Raw genomic sequence first — 20,399 nt, forward strand, 5'->3', positions numbered from 1 at the left:
CATATATATATTTATATAACACTTTAGGAGAAGGTCATTAAATTGTTATAGCCTTTCTCCACTTGTATTCTTTGTTCAGAAAAATGATTCTCACTCGAAAGATAATTAGGAGTCACAATTCTCCAATTAATATGACTATTTAAGGTGACAGTGACACCTGAGGTGAAAATATTAGGAATTAAATTTCAGCATAACAAGATAATAAATTCTTTAACATGTGATACATAGGCATTTGATATAGTAAATTTTGACTAAGATTTTAGTCCATCAGCCAATGCCTATTGTAATGGTGTGTCCTGGTAAGGGTTAATCTGCTATTTTTAAGTTTCTGATAACCAAGTGCAGTAAGCGGGGGGAAAAAATAATTTTGGATGAGTAAATGATCAGAAAAAATAATTGAATAAGAAGAAAAAAAGAATATGGATATGAAAGCGGTAACGGTCAAAGGTTGCTCCAACACCTCTGCTTTTCACATGAATACAGAGGTATTTATTACTGCACCTAATATTCCCTAGCAGTCTCCCATCTAGGTACTAATCAGGCTATTCACTGCTTAGCTTCCAAGATTAGGCGAGGTTGGGCGTAGCCAGTGAGATATGGCAGTAATATCACATAGATTGTGAATGCGATGGTGTATGGTTATTGGCATATACCAGAAAGAGTACTTCTGCTGTCCATTATTGTGCACAGTCTCTCTGTTACTTTTGCATTGCAGAGCAGTTGTATGACTGGCATCAGGATGAGAGAGTACTGAAAAGGCAGGATATAGGAAACGTATAGGTTCAGGGCCCGTCTTCTGCTGTCCACTGTCATATATATATTTTATATAGCGGACAGTAGATGAGAGAGGCGGGTTACCTGGGACTAATGAATATTAGTATGAAATTACACAGATATCTTAAGATTTCTTATGATAATACAGCATCCGATTTTTGATATTGCATATTCTTAGTCCTAACAGCAGTGGGCAAAAAAAGAGATTTTTATCGCTATTAGCGATGGCCCTAGGGTACAGCAAAGGTGAACCGAAACCAGATGTTAAAGATATCCCATAAGCATACGTAATAAATATGAATTATACTTCACTGCTTGAAATATGAGGATGAAAATTAGAAAACATTAAAGAGCGTTGGAAGTTTAATACTATAAATAATAAAAAATAATAATAAGTAGCAGATTAAACAAATCTTAAATAATTGAATGACCAAAATTTCGTCAAATATACGATACCAGTAGGTGAGTGGGCTAAACCGTGCACTGTTCAGCACCACTTTAACACAGACGGCCGTTTCACCTGAAGGTGACTTGTTCACTGTGTGAGGTAGTGGTGGACGACAATCTATTTAAGGCAAAAATGGGGGTGGTCTAAGTGTAAGGGCCAATCACAGGAAGGAGGAAGGAGTGAATCATGTGATGTTGATGAGACATCCTGCGCATCACTTCCGGTCTCAAAACCCGGAAGTTAGGTTTATTCATATTAAACCAAAGGGCCTGTGTATGGTTAGATAGGGATTAAAGTATTGAATAAAATTGGATAAAGAAAAATTTAAAATTAGAAGTTAAACTAGGATGCTGGGGCCAAGATCGGAGCATTAGCTCCGTGACCGGAAGTCCTTTGATCACCGGACTTCTTAGGGGTGTGTCACTGGACATTGACGCGTCACTGGACATTGACGCGTCACTTCCGGTTTCGAAGACCGGAAGTCTTGAGAAGCCGTCACAACTGAATTTTATGTGCGGCTAAGTTGAGGATCATATAGGGCTGGGGATGATTAAGTGAGCCTAAAGGGGGATGGAGGGGTACACGCTCGGTAACCCTGACAATGAGGCCGCAATCGGAGTGGAAGCTCCGTGACCGGAAGTTACATCGGAGCACCATCATACAGGAAATGCTTGGCTGCATCACTTCCTGTTTTGAAAAAAATCGGGAAATACTGTGTGCAACCAAAATATGGGTTAAGAAATGATCACATGATGGTGTTTATATTTAGCTGGTTGCTAGGTAACCATGAAGTGAGTGAAATGATGATATTTATGCTGAATTAAGAATTAACGTAAAATAATTAAAATATACATTTTAAGTCTATAATTATGAGTAGCTGATTAAGGGGGAAGAAAAAAGAAAAAATAATAAATAAAAAGAAAAAATATATAATTGCGAGTTTAATAGTCATGATGATACAGTTGCAACCAGATCATATTGGAGTGTCAGGTTCAGCAAGGTTGCGTTTTAAATTCTTTTGAGAGAAAAGGAGGAAACAAAAACCCAGGAAAAAACTGAGTGCAACCTCTATAATAGAGCAGGAGGAGTCATGTTATTTTATTTATGGTTGCTAGGTAACTGTATAGTAAGTGGAAGTTAGAACCGCGTTGGTGCAGAAAAAGGTGTATAGTAATTATTATGAATATAGAATTAAATTGGGAGGGATGTGTGGTTAATGGTGGTCCTATTAAGGAAAGAGTAGTAGGGAAAAGGGTATAAATTTTATACACTAGGGAAAGTGAGGTGGGATGTGAACTAAAGGAGCATAAGGAAAGATGCCTGGCTGAACAACAGCCAGCTGAACAGGGCTTTATTAGAAGGGCTTTTTTACAAGGGTTATGAAAATATTACAATATAGACTTACCCAGGACGAAAACAGACGGAACCAACCCACCGACAAAACAGAAAACATCGTCCCTTCCTTTCATTCCCAATCATCTGTGTATTTCAGCGTATGTAAATATTTTACCAACTATAATCCTCATGACCTCTAAGAACAAAATGCAAACAATTTGGTAGACTACTATATACATTGTGATTTACATGTGATTGTACATACCTGTTTGTCACTTTGCTCTATAATGCACAGTTAACATACAGCAGAACAACACCAGTAAATAGGCACCTGAACTTTTAACTTGAACAAGTTAAACCTTACACTCTCAGCCTAGAAAACACTGGTTTCAGCTCAAACTAACCATGTTCCACAAATTGATTTTCTGCATTGCTCTTCATGGAGTATTCATAAAGGCCATTGCATCATTCAGTCTCCCAGCAACTCACCCCTCTGTACATATTGCCCCCTCAATTCTACACTCCCCTCTTATTAGCACTCATGAGCTTTTTACTTCCCTATACTCATTGACAACAACATCTACAACCTCTTACCATAAAAAACTTTCACAAACCTCTGACACCCACATTTATCTCTCTCTTCTGCTTCTGATAGCTGGTGACATTTCACCAAATCCAGGACCCAGCCACTTGCATCACTCGCATTCACCTGATTCACAGCAACATAGAAATCCAGCTAACCTCATAAACATCACATGTCTTCCATCACCCTCCAGATCACTAAAATGTGCCTTATGGAATGCACGCTCTGTTTGTAACAAATTAACATCTATCCATGACCTCTTCATATCTAACAACATCAATCTGCTGGCTATAACAGAAACCTGGCTCACACAATCTGACACAGCCTCCCCTGCAGCACTGGCACATGGTGGTCTCCACTTTACACACACCTCCAGACCCGATAACCATAAAGGAGGAGGAGTTGGACTTTTACTTTCCCAATCCTTTGCATATACTGTTCTACCACAGGTTCCATCACTCACATTTACATCATTTGAAGTACATTCCATTAGGGTTTACTCTCCTTTCTCTCTGCGTGTTGCAGCTATCTACCGCCCACCTGGGCATCCAAAACAATTTTTGGAAGATTTTTCTGCCTGGCTCCCTCACTTTCTATCCTCTGACATCTCCACCATTATCATGGGTGATTTCAATATTGCTATTGATTGTCCAAAATCTGCTGCGCATGCCTCCAAACTACTCTCTCTAACCTCCTCTCTTGGCCTCTCCCAATGGACTGACTCCTCTACTCATCAGGCGGGCCACTGCCTTGATCTAATATTCACCAGACTATGCTCCATCTCTGAACTCACTAACACTCCTTTCCCCCTATCAGATCACAACCTTATCACCTGCATGCTTTCCTCTGTTAATTCAAACCCTGTGTTGCGGAAGTTCTCCAATCTTCCTCAAACTCGCAGAAATATTAACACAATTAATCTTCAAGAACTTTCCACTTCACTCCAACAACTGCTTTCACCTATTTCTGCATTCACCTCTCCTGAGATGGCTGTATCACACCTTAATAAGACTCTAGAACTAGCCCTTGATGAAGTGGCTCCAGCTACCCATCACACTCCACGTAGGCCTAGATGTCAACCATGGCACTCCAAATCAACAAGACAACTACAAAAACTCACACGAAAACTTGAACGTCAGTGGCGTAAATCTCAGATTTCAAGTGACTTCCTCACATATAAGACAGTCTACCATTCTTATAAAAATGCCCTGGACACTGCCAAACAAACATATTTCCAAACTCTTATCTCTGCTCAAGCCTCTAACCCCAAACGACTCTTTAATACATTTAAATCACTTCTGAATCCTCCCACACCTACCCCACCAGCCACTATCAAGGCACAGGATCTTGCTTCCTACTTCAAGGAGAAGATTGATAAGATCCGAGATGAAATGGTATGCTCTTCGGCAGCCAGTGACCTGCTCCGTTCTGTACCTGAACCCTCTGGCACTCTTTCTTCATTTGATCCCACAAATGAAGATGAAATATCATCACTCTTCTCATCCTGCTTCTCTACTACCTCTCCTCTTGATCCTTTACCCTCACAAATAAGTAAAGCTCTGTCTCTGGTGCTCATCCCTACCTTAACTAACATCTGTAATCTCTCTCTCTCTACTGGTATTTTTCCTTCGCTCTTCAAGCATGCAGTGATTACTCCCATTTTAAAAAAACAAAATTCTGACCCTAATGCTCTCTCAAACTACCGCCATATCTCTCAGCTCCCTTGTCTCTCTAAGCTACTTGAGAGACTTGCCTACACTCGACTCACACACTTTCTTAACTCATACACTTTGTTGGACCCACTTCAGTCAGGCTTCCGTTCCCAACATTCCACAGAGACGGCACTGACTAAAGTGGTTAATGATTTGGTCACTACGAAGTCTAAAGGCCACTACTCACTACTTGTTCTTCTAGATCTATCTGCTGCATTTGACACTGTAGACCACTCTCTTCTCATACAGACACTACAATCCCTAGGTCTTAAAGACACAGCCCTTTCTTGGTTCCTATCGTACCTATCCAATCGCTCCTTCAGTGTTCGCTTCTCTGAATCTACCTCCTCTTCGCTACCTCTTTCAGTTGGAGTACCGCAAGGCTCAGTCTTGGGTCCTCTGCTTTTCTCTATCTATACCTCATCTCTTGGTAAACTAATCAGCTCTTTTGGTTTTCAGTATCATCTGTACGCAGATGATACTCAAATCTACCTATCCTCCCCTGACTTGTCCCTATCTGTACTGGACCGTGTCACTGAATGCCTTTCTGCCATCTCATCCTGGATGACATCTCGCCACCTCAAACTTAATATTTCAAAGACAGAGTTAATTATATTTCCACCGGCCAATAGTAGGTACCAACCTGATATCTCTATCACTGTTGAAAACTCTACTATCTACCCTACCCCACAAGCTCGCTGCCTAGGTGTCATCCTTGACTCTGATCTGTCCTTTGTTCCCCACATTCAATCTGTCTCAAGATCATGTTACATGCATCTAAAAAACATATCCAAAATACGACCATACCTTACACAAGACACTGCTAAAACTCTAATCCACGCTCTCATTATCTCCCGCATTGATTATTGCAATAGTCTCCTAACTGGTCTTCCCAAAACAAGACTCTCACCACTACAATCCATTCTGAATGCAGCGGCGAGGCTTATCTTCCTCGCTAGACGTTCATCGTCTGCAGATCCACTCTGTCAGTCCCTCCATTGGTTACCTGTACTCTACCGCATTCAATATAAAATACTTTTACTCACACACAAGGCCATTAACCAAACTACACCAATGTACATCACTTCGCTTATCACAAAATATCTCCCAACCCGACCTCTGCGCTCTTCACAAGACCTGCGTCTCTCATCCACACTCATTACTCGCTCCCACTCACGACTGCAGGACTTTCATCGGGCTGCACCCACCCTGTGGAATGCCCTACCACGCACAATAAGACTCTCCTCTAGTCTCCAAACCTTCAAGCGTTCCCTCAAAACTCACCTCTTTAGGCAAGCGTATCAAATTCCTGAACCGCCCACATAACTTTTATAAACCTTCCTATCAAATTACATCCACTCTGTACAGTCCACACATATCCTCACATGTCTTCTCATTCTATGCAATAGATAGCACCTTTCCTTGTGTACATATGCCTATTTCCCTATAGATTGTAAGCTTGCGAGCAGGGCCTTCCTACCTCTATGACTGTTATCACCCAGTTTGTTATTGTTATTTCAAATTGTAAAGCGCAACGGAATTTGCTGCGCTATATAAGAAACTGTTAATAAATAAATAATATAACATATTAACAGTGTAGATCTTAATGAAGGAGGGAATATGAATATGAGGAATGTCTGTGATAAGGAGTGGATATTAGTAGATTCATAATAGGGGGGAGTGCTTTATGGGTTTGTGTATGGGTTTTAATTAATTGTGTGAATGTGAGGGAATGGGCGGAAAAGCTGGATAGGCAATTAAAGTGAATGGGGAGAGATGAAAAAAGGGGGGAAAGTGGGGAGGGGGAAGGGGGGTTTTGGTTGGTGGAACCTTAGTATAGATATATTGAAAAACATCAAATAAAAACTCCATAATTGATGTGTTCATTCATGCCTTTTGGTGCAAGACAGTTTAGTTTGAAGGTCCATTCGGATTCATGTTTTAGCAATTCTTGCATCAAGTCTCCTCCGCGTATTCCTAAGCTTACTCTTTCCAGACCAAAGGCTTTAAGTTCTTTGGGATTGCCCTGATGATGGTGGAGAAAATGGCGTGCCACTGATGTTAGTTTTTTCATTTTTTGAATATCGGATGATGCATTTCTCACAGAGCCTATGTGTTCCAGAATGCGTTGTTTCAGGGCTCTTGTAGTGATGCCCACATATTTTATGTCACAACTACATGATATGCAATATACAACCCCAACTGCATTGCAGTTGATAAATTGGTTGATTTGGTTTTTCTTCTCCATATCGATCAATTACAGAAGATGTCTTGGCCATGTGTGGGCATGCTTTGCAATTTCCGCATGGGAAGGAGCCCTTGATGGTTAGCTGTTTTTTAGGGTTCTTGGTAAAGTGACTACTGGTGAGTTTATCTTTAAGGTTTCTGTACCTTCTCCAACTCATGGAAGGTTTTTGTCCTATGGTCTCTGCTAGGTCATTATCTAGAAGTAAGACTGGCCAGTGTCTATTAATTGATTCCTGTATCTCCCTCCACTCTCTACAGAAAGTGCCCACAAATCTGAGCTTGTTATCTTGTTCCGATGATTTGTGAGTTTTTGTATGTGGAAAGATTAACGTGTCTCTCGGTATCTGGCTGGTGTGCCATTTGGCTTTTTTAATAGACCTGTGACAAGCCACGTTCCCGTAATCTTGTTGTTAGTTCCATGCTTTTCTGCAGGAAGGTTGAAGAATCTGAGCAATTTCTTTTCAAGCGTAAGAACTCACCCTTAGGGATATTTTCCACTGTCGGGGGGAAATGTGCGCTTGTCTGATGTAAGAGACTGTTTGTAGATGTTTCTTTGCGATACAGTTTGGTTTCTATCTGGCCATTGGGTGCTCTGGAAATCAAAAGGTCTAAGAAGCATACTGAGTCCTTGCTAATGTGGTGTGTGAGTTTGAGGTTGTTCTCATTGGTGTTCAATTCCTCAATGAATGTTAGTAATAATTTTCTGTCACCTTCCCATATCAGGATGATATCATCGATGTAGCGCCACCACGCAACTACATGCCGTGTGTACTTCTCATTGTTTGGATGCATCACAATTTCCCTCTCCCACAAGCCTAAGTACAGGTTTGCATACGTTGGTGCACAGGCCGCACCCATCGCTGTGCCGCGAGTTTGAAGGTAGAACCTGTCGTTAAAGGTGAAGCAGTTCCTCGTTAATATAAATTCCAATAGTTCAATTAATAGGTCATGGAACTCATTGTTGCCAGCCATTTCGAGAAAGTATCTGACTGCTTTTATGCCGATCTGATGTTTGATACTGGTGTAGAGCGATTCTACATCGAGTGTTACCAGCAGGTGGTTGTCATCGAGTTGGACATCATGTAGCTTTTGAAGTACGTCTGTTGTATCCCACAAATACGAGGGCAGATTTAACACATGTTGTCGTAGGTGCAGATCCAAAAAGGTACTCGGTTTTTCCAGAATGGGTGCGGCCTGTGCACCAACGTATGCAAACCTGTACTTAGGCTTGTGGGAGAGGGAAATTGTGATGCATCCAAACAATGAGAAGTACACACGGCATGTAGTTGCGTGGTGGCGCTACATCGATGATATCATCCTGATATGGGAAGGTGACAGAAAATTATTACTAACATTCATTGAGGAATTGAACACCAATGAGAACAACCTCAAACTCACACACCACATTAGCAAGGACTCAGTATGCTTCTTAGACCTTTTGATTTCCAGAGCACCCAATGGCCAGATAGAAACCAAACTGTATCGCAAAGAAACATCTACAAACAGTCTCTTACATCAGACAAGCGCACATTTCCCCCCGACAGTGGAAAATATCCCTAAGGGTGAGTTCTTACGCTTGAAAAGAAATTGCTCAGATTCTTCAACCTTCCTGCAGAAAAGCATGGAACTAACAACAAGATTACGGGAACGTGGCTACAGTCACAGGTCTATTAAAAAAGCCAAATGGCACACCAGCCAGATACCGAGGGACACGTTAATCTTTCCACATACAAAAACTCACAAATCATCGGAACAAGATAACAAGCTCAGATTTGTGGGCACTTTCTGTAGAGAGTGGAGGGAGATACAGGAATCAATTAATAGACACTGGCCAGTCTTACTTCTAGATAATGACCTAGCAGAGACCATAGGACAAAAACCTTCCATGAGTTGGAGAAGGTACAGAAACCTTAAAGATAAACTCACCAGTAGTCACTTTACCAAGAACCCTAAAAAAAACAGCTAACCATCAAGGGCTCCTTCCCATGCGGAAATTGCAAAGCATGCCCACACATGGCCAAGACATCTTCTGTAATTGATCGATATGGAGAAGAAAAAACAATCAACCAATTTATCAACTGCAATGCAGTTGGGGTTGTATATTGCATATCATGTAGTTGTGACATAAAATATGTGGGCATCACTACAAGAGCCCTGAAACAACGCATTCTGGAACACATAGGCTCTGTGAGAAATGCATCATCCGATATTCAAAAAATGAAAAAAACTAACATCAGTGGCACGCCATTTTCTCAACCATCATCAGGGCAATCCCAAAGAACTTAAAGCCTTTGGTCTGGAAAGAGTAAGCTTAGGAATACGCGGAGGAGACTTGATGCAAGAATTGCTAAAACATGAATCCGAATGGACCTTCAAACTAAACTGACTTGCACCAAAAGGCATGAATGAACACATCAATTATGGAGTTTTTATTTGATGTTTTTCAATATATCTATACTAAGGTTCCACCAACCAAAACCCCCCCTTTCCCCCCCCCCCCACTTTCCCCCCTTTTTTCATCTGTCCCCATTCACTTTAATTGCCTATCCAGCTTTTCCGCCCATTCCCTCACATTCACACAATTAATTAAAACCCATACACAAACCCATAAAGCACTCCCCCCTATTATGAATCTACTAATATCCACTCCTTATCACAGACATTCCTCATATTCATATTCCCTCCTTCATTAAGATCTACACTGTTAATATGTTATACCATTTAACTGCTCCTTTAGTTCACATCCCACCTCGCTTTCCCTAGCGCATAAAATTTATACCCTTTTCCCTACTACTCTTTCCTTAATAGGACCATCATTAACCACACATCCCTCCCAATTTAATTCTATATTCATAATAATTACTATACACCTTTTTCTGCACCAACACGGTTCTAACTTCCACTTACTATACAGTTACCTAGCAACCATAAATAAAATAACATGACTCCTCCTGCTCTATTATAGAGGTTGCACTCAGTTTTTTCCTTGGTTTTTGTTTCCTCCTTTTCTCTCAAAAGAATTTAAAACGCAACCTTGCTGAACCTGACACTCCAATATGATCTGGTTGCAACTGTATCATCATAACTATTAAACTCGCAATTATATATTTTTTATTTTTATTTATTATTTTTTATTTTTTCTTCCCCCTTAATCAGCTACTCGTAATTATAGACTTAAAATGTATATTTTAATTATTTTACGTTAATTCTTAATTCAGCATAAATATCATCATTTCACTCACTTCATGGTTACCTAGCAACCAGCTAAATATAAACACCATCATGTGATCATTTCTTAACCCATATTTTGGTTGCACACAGTATTTCCCGTTTTTTTTCAAAACAGGAAGTGATGCAGCCAAGCATTTCCTGTATGATGGTGCTCCGACTTCACTTCCGGTCACGGAGCTTCCACTCCGATTGCGGCCTCATTGTCAGGGTTACCGAGCGTGTACCCCTCCAGCCCCCTTTAGGCTCACTTAATCATCCCCAGCCCTATATGATCCTCAACTTAGCCGCTCATAAAATTCAGTTGTGACGGCTTCTCAAGACTTCCGGTCTTCGAAACCGGAAGTGACGCGTCAATGTCCAGTGACGCGCCCCTAAGAAGTCCGGTGATCAAAGGACTTCCGGTCACAGAGCTAATGCTCCGATCTTGGCCCCAGCATCTTAGTTTAACTTCTAATTTTACATTTTTCTTTATCCAATTTCATTCAATACTTTAATCCCTATCTAACCATACACAGGCCCTTTGGTTTAATATGAATAAACCTAACTTCCGGGTTTTGAGACCGGAAGTGATGCGCAGGATGTCTCATCGACATCACATGATTCACTCCTTCCTGTGATTGGCCCTTACACTTAGACCACCCCCATTTTTGCCTTAAATAGATTGTCTTCCACCACTACCTCACACAGTGAACAAGCCACCTTCAGGTGAAACGGCCGTCTGTGTTAAAGTGGTGCTGAACAGTGCACGGTTCAGCCCACTCACCTCCTGGTATCGTATATTTGACGAAATTTTGGTCATTCAATTATTTAAGGTTTGTCTAATCTGCTACTTATTATTTTTTATTATTTATAGTATTAAACTTCCAACGCTCTTTAATGTTTTCTAATTTTCATCCTCATATTTCAAGCAGTGAAATATAATTCATATTTATTACGTATGCTTATGGGATATCTTTAACATCTGGTTTCGGTTCACCTTTGCTGTACCCTAGGGCCATCGCTAATAGCGATAAAAATCTCTTTTTTTGCCCACTGCTGTTAGGACTAAGAATATGCAATATCTGAAATCGGATGCTGTATTATCATAAGAAATCTTAAGATATCTGTGTAATTTCATACTAATATTCATTAGGCCCAGGTAACCCGCCTCTCTCATCTACTGTCCGCTATATAAAATATATATATGACAGTGGACAGCAGAAGACGGGCCCTGAACCTATACGTTTCCTATATCCTGCCTTTTCAGTACTCTCTCATCCTGATGCCAGTCATACAACTGCTCTGCAATGCAAAAGTAACAGAGAGACTGTGCACAATAATGGACAGCAGAAGTACTCTCTGGTATATGCCAATAACCATACACCATCGCATTCACAATCTATGTGATATTACTGCCATATCTCACTGGCTACGCCCAACCTCGCCTGATCTTGGAAGCTAAGCAGTGAATAGCCTGATTAGTACCTAGATGGGAGACTGCTAGGGAATATTAGGTGCACTAATAAATACCTCTGTATTCATGTGAAAAGCAGAGGTGTTGGAGCAACCTTTGACCGTTACCGCTTTCATATCCATATTCTTTTTTTCTTCTTATTCAATTATTTTTTCTGATCATTTACTCATCCAAATTTTTTTTTTTCCGCTTACTGCACTTGGTGATCAGAAACTTAAAAATAGCAGATTAACCCTTACCAGAACACACCATTACAATAGGCATTGGCTGATGGACTAAAATCTTAGTCAAAATTTACTATATCAAATGCCTATGTATCACATGTTAAAGAATTTATTATCTTGTTATGCTGAAATTGAATTCCTAATATTTTCACCTCAGGTGTCACTGTCACCTTAAATAGTCATATTAATTGGAGAATTGTTACTCCTAATTATCTTTCGAGTGAGAATCATTTTTCTGAACAAAGAATACAAGTGGAGAAAGGCAATAACAATTTAATGACCTTCTCCTAAAGTGTTATATATATATATATATATATATATATATATGTGTGTGTGTTTATCTGTGTACCATAATTTTATCATACTCTAATTAAAAGTTACGTTTTAGTTTTCAAGCGTGCCCCAACACAGAGTCTCTCTTTTCTTTTGTAACTTTGACACGTACTATTGACTCTGGGTGCACCACCAACAGCAACTCCTTGATTACCGATACAGGCATTTCTTATGCATATGCACTGTTGGTTCACAAGGGACAAATTTTATAAGAGCCCATTATAAAGAAATTTCTACAGTCCTGTGCGGCACCAAATTGACCTTCTTCTTACCCCCAATGTACAAAGATATCCTGGATGAAAAGCAGCTCCAGAATGCTCTTGACCTCAGACTGGGGCGACGGTTCATCTTTCAGCAGGATGACTACCCTAAGCACACATCCAAGATATAAAAGAGTGGCTTCAGGACAACTCTGTGAATGTCCTTGAGTGGCCCAGCCAGAGACCAGACTTGAATCCGATTGAACATCTCTGGAGATATCTGAAAATGGCTGTGCACCGACGCTTCCCATCCAACCTGATGGAGCTTGAGAGGTGCTGCAAAAAGCAATGGGTGAAACTGCCCAAAGATAGGTGTGCCAAGCTTGTGGCATCATATTCAAAAAGACTTGAGGCTGTAATTGCTGCCAAAGGTGCATCAACAAAGTATTGAGCAAAGGTTGTGAATACTTATGTACATGTGATTTATTAGTTTTTTTATTTTTAATAAATTAGCAAAAATCTCAAAAAAACTTTTTTCACATCAGAATGGTGTATTTTATGTAGAATTTTTATGAAAAAAATTAATTTAATCCATTTTGGAATAAAGGTGTAACATAACAAAATGTGGAAAAAGTTAAGCGCTGTGAATACTTTCCGGATGCAGTGTGTGTGTGTGTGTGTGTGTGTGTGTGTGTGTGTGTGTGTGTGTGTGTGTGTTTGTGTGTGTGTGTGTAAAACAACATGAAGATGCGGCACTCATAGCATTTTTCAAATATTCAACTCAAACACATAGGTCTGTTTGGCAACGTATCTCATATATATTTTTCCAGATCTGTGACTCTATGACTCATTTGCTATCACTGGATATGGCGCTGGGCATGGCTGGGAGCTCTGAGTCATAGAGTTACAGATCTGGATAGGAGAGACCAGGCCTGCAAGTGTGGAGGTATGCTCGGGTACTGCGTACTGTTAAGAATCTAGCCAACCATACGCCATACCCGCGGCCTGCCACTCTCACACACCATAGCTTCCGTTAGCGGTTATAACGATAAAAGCCGCCGATGTGCTCCTCCTCCCCTACCCAGCCCGCTGCTGTGTCAGGGAAGGAGTGCATACACACAGCACACTTACAAACACAGGGTATACAAACACTTCATATTTACATACAGAGCTTCCATCCTCCCTGACACTGCGGCAGTGCAGATCTCTCCCTGCTCGTAGCTGTGATCGCAGCACACCACCGGGCCACTGCATGTGTTCAGCTGTCAGCACTCTGCATCAGGTACATGGATACCACCTGATGCGGGAGCACTTCAGATGAGCCGGCAGTGATCAGGCAGCACCGATTGCGGCTGCGGGTCCATGGCTGTTGCAGACACTAAGACAAGGCTGTCTTCATCTCGGGAAAAAAATAAATAATTTTGATCCATCGGGGGGGCGGGGGGGAAGGGGGTTCTGGCTACTCAGAACCCCCCCCCCCCCCCCCTGTGTGCGCTACTGGCTAGGGGTTCTAGGGGTGTCTCCAGGTAAGCTGGCTCTCAGATGCTGTAAGAGCCATTATCATGTGGCCTTACACTGGGCTATTAGACCCAGACAAATTTGTAATTATTTATGGGGTGGGTTTGGGGTGATTTTCCCTGTGTTGGTATGGCTGGGCTGCTTCAGGTTGGCACACCCTAACACTTTATTAACACTTATGTTTTTCCCTATGCCATTGTATATATTTTTGTATTATTTTAATCACACCTCACTTACATAGCACTTATGTGCTTCTTATTAACCCTTACTAACCTGAATAATATCTCAAACAGATGTTATCAAACAGATGTTCTTTTTCGAGGTTAAGATACTTAACCTTGAAAAAGAACCCAGAAGGGTTTGAAACGCATTGGTGCAGCAGAGGTGACCCTCGCAGTGTTATTCAGAGGGACCGAATACCGGACACCAGAGGACCACTTCCCGGGAGGCCATCTGGAGTTTTGTTCATTTACATGTGTTTGAGAACTTATTCAGGTTCTCAAACCTTCCGGTAATTATTCCCTCTATACCTTGTTGGGATATCACCTGATGCAAAGTGTGCTTTTTTTATGTATGTGGGTTCTAGATTTGAAGCCACAGGTTTTTTTTTAGATATTTTATGAAATATATGTTATTAATCTGTGTTTACTGTTAAAAGAACGTGCTACACGAGATTTGGATATTTTCATTTCTTTTATGACCATCACGACTGAGACCTTGAGAATAAGGAAGGTTCAGAGGAGATAATAAAGACATCTAAAAGATTAGACTGAATGATGGATGTTAAACCTACCACAGGAACATAACTAAAAGCAGTACTATTATCTAACACAAATTATTAGTACTGTGAATTGCTTTCTTGTGATTAAGAACTTGCAGTTTAAGAAAATATAGAGTGCCATATGCTATTATTGCACAGTTATTGTTTTTCTGTATATTGTTGGGGTGAGGGAGTCATCCTATTTGGTACATTTATTGTATAGGCAGCTCTGCGCACTAGAGGGATTTCCCTATTTCTATATTTATCCCTCCCAAAATGGTTGCCACCTCATCTAGCATTCTTAATAACTGTCTCCTCTGAGGCAGCAAGCATTTTGGGAGGGACATTTTCAATGGGGACTGATGCGACGGGATCGCAGAAAAGTATCTCTAGGTCCATGGCCATTGCATAACAATAGCCACCGCAGACCCCCAGTGCCCACAAGCCACCCAGTGCCTCCAAGCCAAGTCTGTGGGAGCTATTGGTATGCCACTGTCACTGGCCTTACCGATCAGAATCCTCAACATAACCCTGCTGGGCTGAGCCTCAGGCCTGAGATAACATAACATCTCCCAACATACATCACAACTTTCTAAAGTTGGAAGGAGGGACACAGATGCATGCCAGAATTAGGGGGTGCGGCTAGGGGGCAAGACGTAATAGGAATTCATAAATGTGAGCCACGCCCCCCATTTTTCGCCACTGAGGGGGCATGCCCAGCTCTCTGTGAGCTATTGACCATGCCCCCTGTCCCTCTCTCCAAATAATAAGACACTGTGCGCATGTGCACAGTGTATATTCACTGCTGCTTTGCTAAGCTGAGCAGCGGGTGAAAGAGGGTCTCCCAACTGCCACCTCCCCACCATGGCACACTGCGACCCATGGGTGGAACAGCGTGACAGTCCCAGAAAAACTTGACTGTCCCACCAAAATTGGGACAGTTGGGAGGTATGCTACTAACCTCCTGCACTGATTGACTCATGCAGGAATCACCTACCAGCCAACCTCTATAAAAGCCTGCTCACTACACTTCTCCGGTGCCTGAGTAGCTATTGTGTCTTCATAGATGCGCCTGCATCAAGAGCTATAGTTTCCAATACAGTTTGTTTCCAGTTTAGACTCCATTGGTCAGTCTTCTCAACAGCAGTACATCTTTTGCTTGTCCATTGGCAATGTTTCCAGGCAACTCCTCATACCAGCTAAATACTCTGTTGCTTTCATGGTAGAAAACAACTACATTGGAATGTGACCTGGATCCTCACTGAGTAGAGTCCATAGTCTCTTGTATGGATCCCTGGTGAGGTCTTTGTCTGAGCACCAGTGTATGTGGTTATGTCATTTTCGTCTGTTTGCATTTATGTGCATGTGTGTCACTGTCTGTTTTTTTTTTTTTTTTTTTTTTAGCTCCAGGGTCATTGCATCTACCCATTGGATCCTACAGACTGTTCTCACTGTATGTTACACACTACAGTATGCCCACAGTGATACACATCAGTGTATCTCATTGCCTGCTACATGTTGTACCTTATTGCATGCTGCACACTTTCATAAACAGTGCCAATATCTCTGTGTACCTTTTTGCACATTATGTGCTGTACAAACAGTGCCAACATACCCATTGCCCCCTTTCTGAGTGTTCCCCCTGTAGAAGCAAAACCCCAAGGCTTCACAGGCATGTCTGATGCTGTTAATTATAGTCTGTCTGCAGCCATAAATTAACATGGAGATTAGAGATGAGCGCCGGAAATTTTTTGGGTTTTGTGTTTTGGTTTTGGGTTCGGTTCCGCGGCCGTGTTTTGGGTTCGACCGCGTTTTGGCAAAACCTCACCGAATTTTTTTTGTCGGATTCGGGTGTGTTTTGGATTCGGGTGTTTTTTTCCAAAAAACCTAAAAAACAGCTTAAATCATAGAATTTGGGGGTCATTTTGATCACAAAGTATTATTAACCTCAAAAACCATAATTTCCACTCATTTTCAGTCTATTCTGAATACCTCACACCTCACAATATTATTTTTAGTCCTAAAATTTGCACCGAGGTCGCTGGATGACTAAGCTAAGCGACCCTAGTGGCCGACACAAACACCTGGCCCATCTAGGAGTGGCACTGCAGTGTCACGCAGGATGGCCCATCCAAAAAACACTCCCCAAACAGCACATGACGCAAAGAAAAAAATAGGCGCAATGAGGTAGCTGTGTGAGTAAGATAAGCGACCCTAGTGGCCGACACAAACACCGGGCCCATCTAGGAGTGGCACTGCAGTGTCACGCAGGATGGCCCTTCCAAAAAACACTCCCCAAACAGCACATGACGCAAAGAAAAAAAGAGGCGCAATGAGGTAGCTGTGTGAGTAAGATAAGCGACCCTAGTGGCCGACACAAACACCGGGCCCATCTAGGAGTGGCACTGCAGTGTCACGCAGGATGGCCCTTCCAAAAAACACTCCACAAACAGCACATGACGCAAAGAAAAAAAGAGGCGCAATGAGGTAGCTGTGTGAGTAAGATAAGCGACCCTAGTGGCCGACACAAACACCGGGCCCATCTAGGAGTGGCACTGCAGTGTCACGCAGGATGGCCCTTCCAAAAAACACTCCCCAAACAGCACATGACGCAAAGAAAAAAAGAGGCGCAATGAGGTAGCTGTGTGAGTAAGATAAGCGACCCTAGTGGCCGACACAAACACCGGGCCCATCTAGGAGTGGCACTGCAGTGTCACGCAGGATGGCCCTTCCAAAAAACACTCCCCAAACAGCACATGACGCAAAGAAAAAAAGAGGCGCAATGAGGTAGCTGTGTGAGTAAGATAAGCGACCCTAGTGGCCGACACAAACACCGGGCCCATCTAGGAGTGGCACTGCAGTGTCACGCAGGATGGCCCTTCCAAAAAACACTCCACAAACAGCACATGACGCAAAGAAAAAAAGAGGCGCAATGAGGTAGCTGTGTGAGTAAGATAAGCGACCCTAGTGGCCGACACAAACACCGGGCCCATCTAGGAGTGGCACTGCAGTGTCACGCAGGATGGCCCTTCCAAAAAACACTCCCCAAACAGCACATGACGCAAAGAAAAAAAGAGGCGCAATGAGGTAGCTGTGTGAGTAAGATAAGCGACCCTAGTGGCCGACACAAACACCGGGCCCATCTAGGAGTGGCACTGCAGTGTCACGCAGGATGGCCCTTCCAAAAAACACTCCCCAAACAGCACATGACGCAAAGAAAAAAAGAGGCGTAATGAGGTAGCTGTGTGAGTAACATAAGCGACCCTAGTGGCCGACACAAACACCGGGCCCATCTAGGAGTGGCACTGCAGTGTCACGCAGGATGGCCCTTCCAAAAAACACTCCACAAACAGCACATGACGCAAAGAAAAATTAAAGAAAAAAGGAGGTGCAAGATGGAATTGTCCTTGGGCCCTCCCACCCACCCTTATGTTGTATAAACAGGACATGCACACTTTAACCAACCCATCATTTCAGTGACAGGGTCTGCCACACGACTGTGACTGAAATGACGGGATGGTTTGGACCCCCACCAAAAAAGAAGCAATTAATCTCTCCTTGCACAAACTGGCTCTACAGAGGCAAGATGTCCACCTCATCATCATCCTCCGATATATCACCGTGTACATCCCCCTCCTCACAGATTATCAATTCGTCCCCACTGGAATCCACCATCTCAGCTCCCTGTGTACTTTGTGGAGGCAATTGCTGCTGGTCAATGTCTCCACGGAGGAATTGATTATAATTCATTTTAATGAACATCATCTTCTCCACATTTTCTGGATGTAACCTCGTACGCCGATTGCTGACAAGGTGAGCGGCGGCACTAAACACTCTTTCGGAGTACACACTTGTGGGAGGGCAACTTAGGTAGAATAAAGCCAGTTTGTGCAAGGGCCTCCAAATTGCCTCTTTTTCCTGCCAGTATAAGTACGGACTGTGTGACGTGCCTACTTGGATGCGGTCACTCATATAATCCTCCACCATTCTTTCAATGGTGAGAGAATCATATGCAGTGACAGTAGACGACATGTCCGTAATCGTTGTCAGGTCCTTCAGTCCGGACCAGATGTCAGCATCAGCAGTCGCTCCAGACTGCCCTGCATCACCGCCAGCGGGTGGGCTCAGAATTCTGAGCCTTTTCCTCGCACCCCCAGTTGCGGGAGAATGTGAAGGAGGAGATGTTGACAGGTCGCGTTCCGCTTGACTTGACAATTTTCTCACCAGCAGGTCTTTCAACCCCAGCAGACTTGTGTCTGCCGGAAAGAGAGATCCAAGGTAGGCTTTAAATCTAGGATCGAGCACGGTGGCCAAAATGTAGTGCTCTGATTTCAACAGATTGACCACCCGTGAATCCTTGTTAAGCGAATTAAGGGCTCCATCCACAAGTCCCACATGCCTAGCGGAATCGCTCCGTGTTAGCTCCTCCTTCAATGTCTCCAGCTTCTTCTGCAAAAGCCTGATGAGGGGAATGACCTGACTCAGGCTGACAGTGTCTGAACTGACTTCACGTGTGGCAAGTTCAAAGGGCAGCAGAACCTTGCACAACGTTGAAATCATTCTCCACTGCGCTTGAGACAGGTGCGTTCCACCTCCTATATCGTGCTCAATTGTATAGGCTTGAATGGCCTTTTGCTGCTCCTCCAACCTCTGAAGCATATAGAGGGTTGAATTCCACCTCGTTACCACTTCTTGCTTCAGATGATGGCAGGGCAGGTTCAGTTGTTTTTGGTGGTGCTCCAGTCTTCTGTACGTGGTGCCTGTACGCCGAAAGTGTCCCGCAATTCTTCTGGCCACCGACAGCATCTCTTGCACGCCCCTGTCGTTTTTTAAAAAATTCTGCACCACCAAATTCAAGGTATGTGCAAAACATGGGACGTGCTGGAATTTGCCCATATTTAATGCACACACAATATTGCTGGCGTTGTCCGATGCCACAAATCCACAGGAGAGTCCAATTGGGGTAAGCCATTCCGCGATGATCTTCCTCAGTTGCCGTAAGAGGTTTTCAGCTGTGTGCGTATTCTGGAAACCGGTGATACAAAGCGTAGCCTGCCTAGGAAAGAGTTGGCGTTTGCGAGATGCTGCTACTGGTGCCGCCGCTGCTGTTCTTGCGGCGGGAGTCCATACATCTATCCAGTGGGCTGTCACAGTCATATAGTCCTGACCCTGCCCTGCTCCACTTGTCCACATGTCCGTGGTTAAGTGGACATTGGGTACAGCTGCATTTTTTAGGACACTGGTGACTCTTTTTCTGAGGTCTGTGTACATTTTCGGTATCGCCTGCCTAGAGAAATGGAACCTAGATGGTATTTGGTACCGGGGACACAGTACCTCCAACAAGTCTCTAGTTGGCTCTGCAGTAATGATGGATACCGGAACCACGTTTCTCACCACCCAGGATGCCAAGGCCTCAGTTATCCGCTTTGCAGTAGGATGACTGCTGTGATATTTCATCTTCCTCGCAAAGGACTGTTGGACAGTCAATTGCTTGGTGGAAGTAGTAAAAGTGGTCTTACGACTTCCCCTCTGGGATGACCATCGACTCCCAGCAGCAACAACAGCAGCGCCAGCAGCAGTA

The 20,399-nt window shown here is 42.9% G+C and overlaps 2 pseudogenes; one reads left to right on the plus strand and one right to left on the minus strand.

Moving 5' to 3' along the window:
* Positions 1-489: 489 nt before the first annotated feature.
* LOC134964947 (5S ribosomal RNA) lies at positions 490-608 on the minus strand (annotated as a pseudogene).
* Positions 609-11,716: 11,108 nt separating this feature from the next.
* On the plus strand, positions 11,717-11,835 carry LOC134958901 (5S ribosomal RNA; annotated as a pseudogene).
* Positions 11,836-20,399: the final 8,564 nt, after the last annotated feature.

The sequence above is a fragment of the Pseudophryne corroboree genome, chromosome 9 (genome assembly GCF_028390025.1).
Source record: "Pseudophryne corroboree isolate aPseCor3 chromosome 9, aPseCor3.hap2, whole genome shotgun sequence".
In the NCBI taxonomy this organism is placed as follows: domain Eukaryota; kingdom Metazoa; phylum Chordata; class Amphibia; order Anura; family Myobatrachidae; genus Pseudophryne; species Pseudophryne corroboree.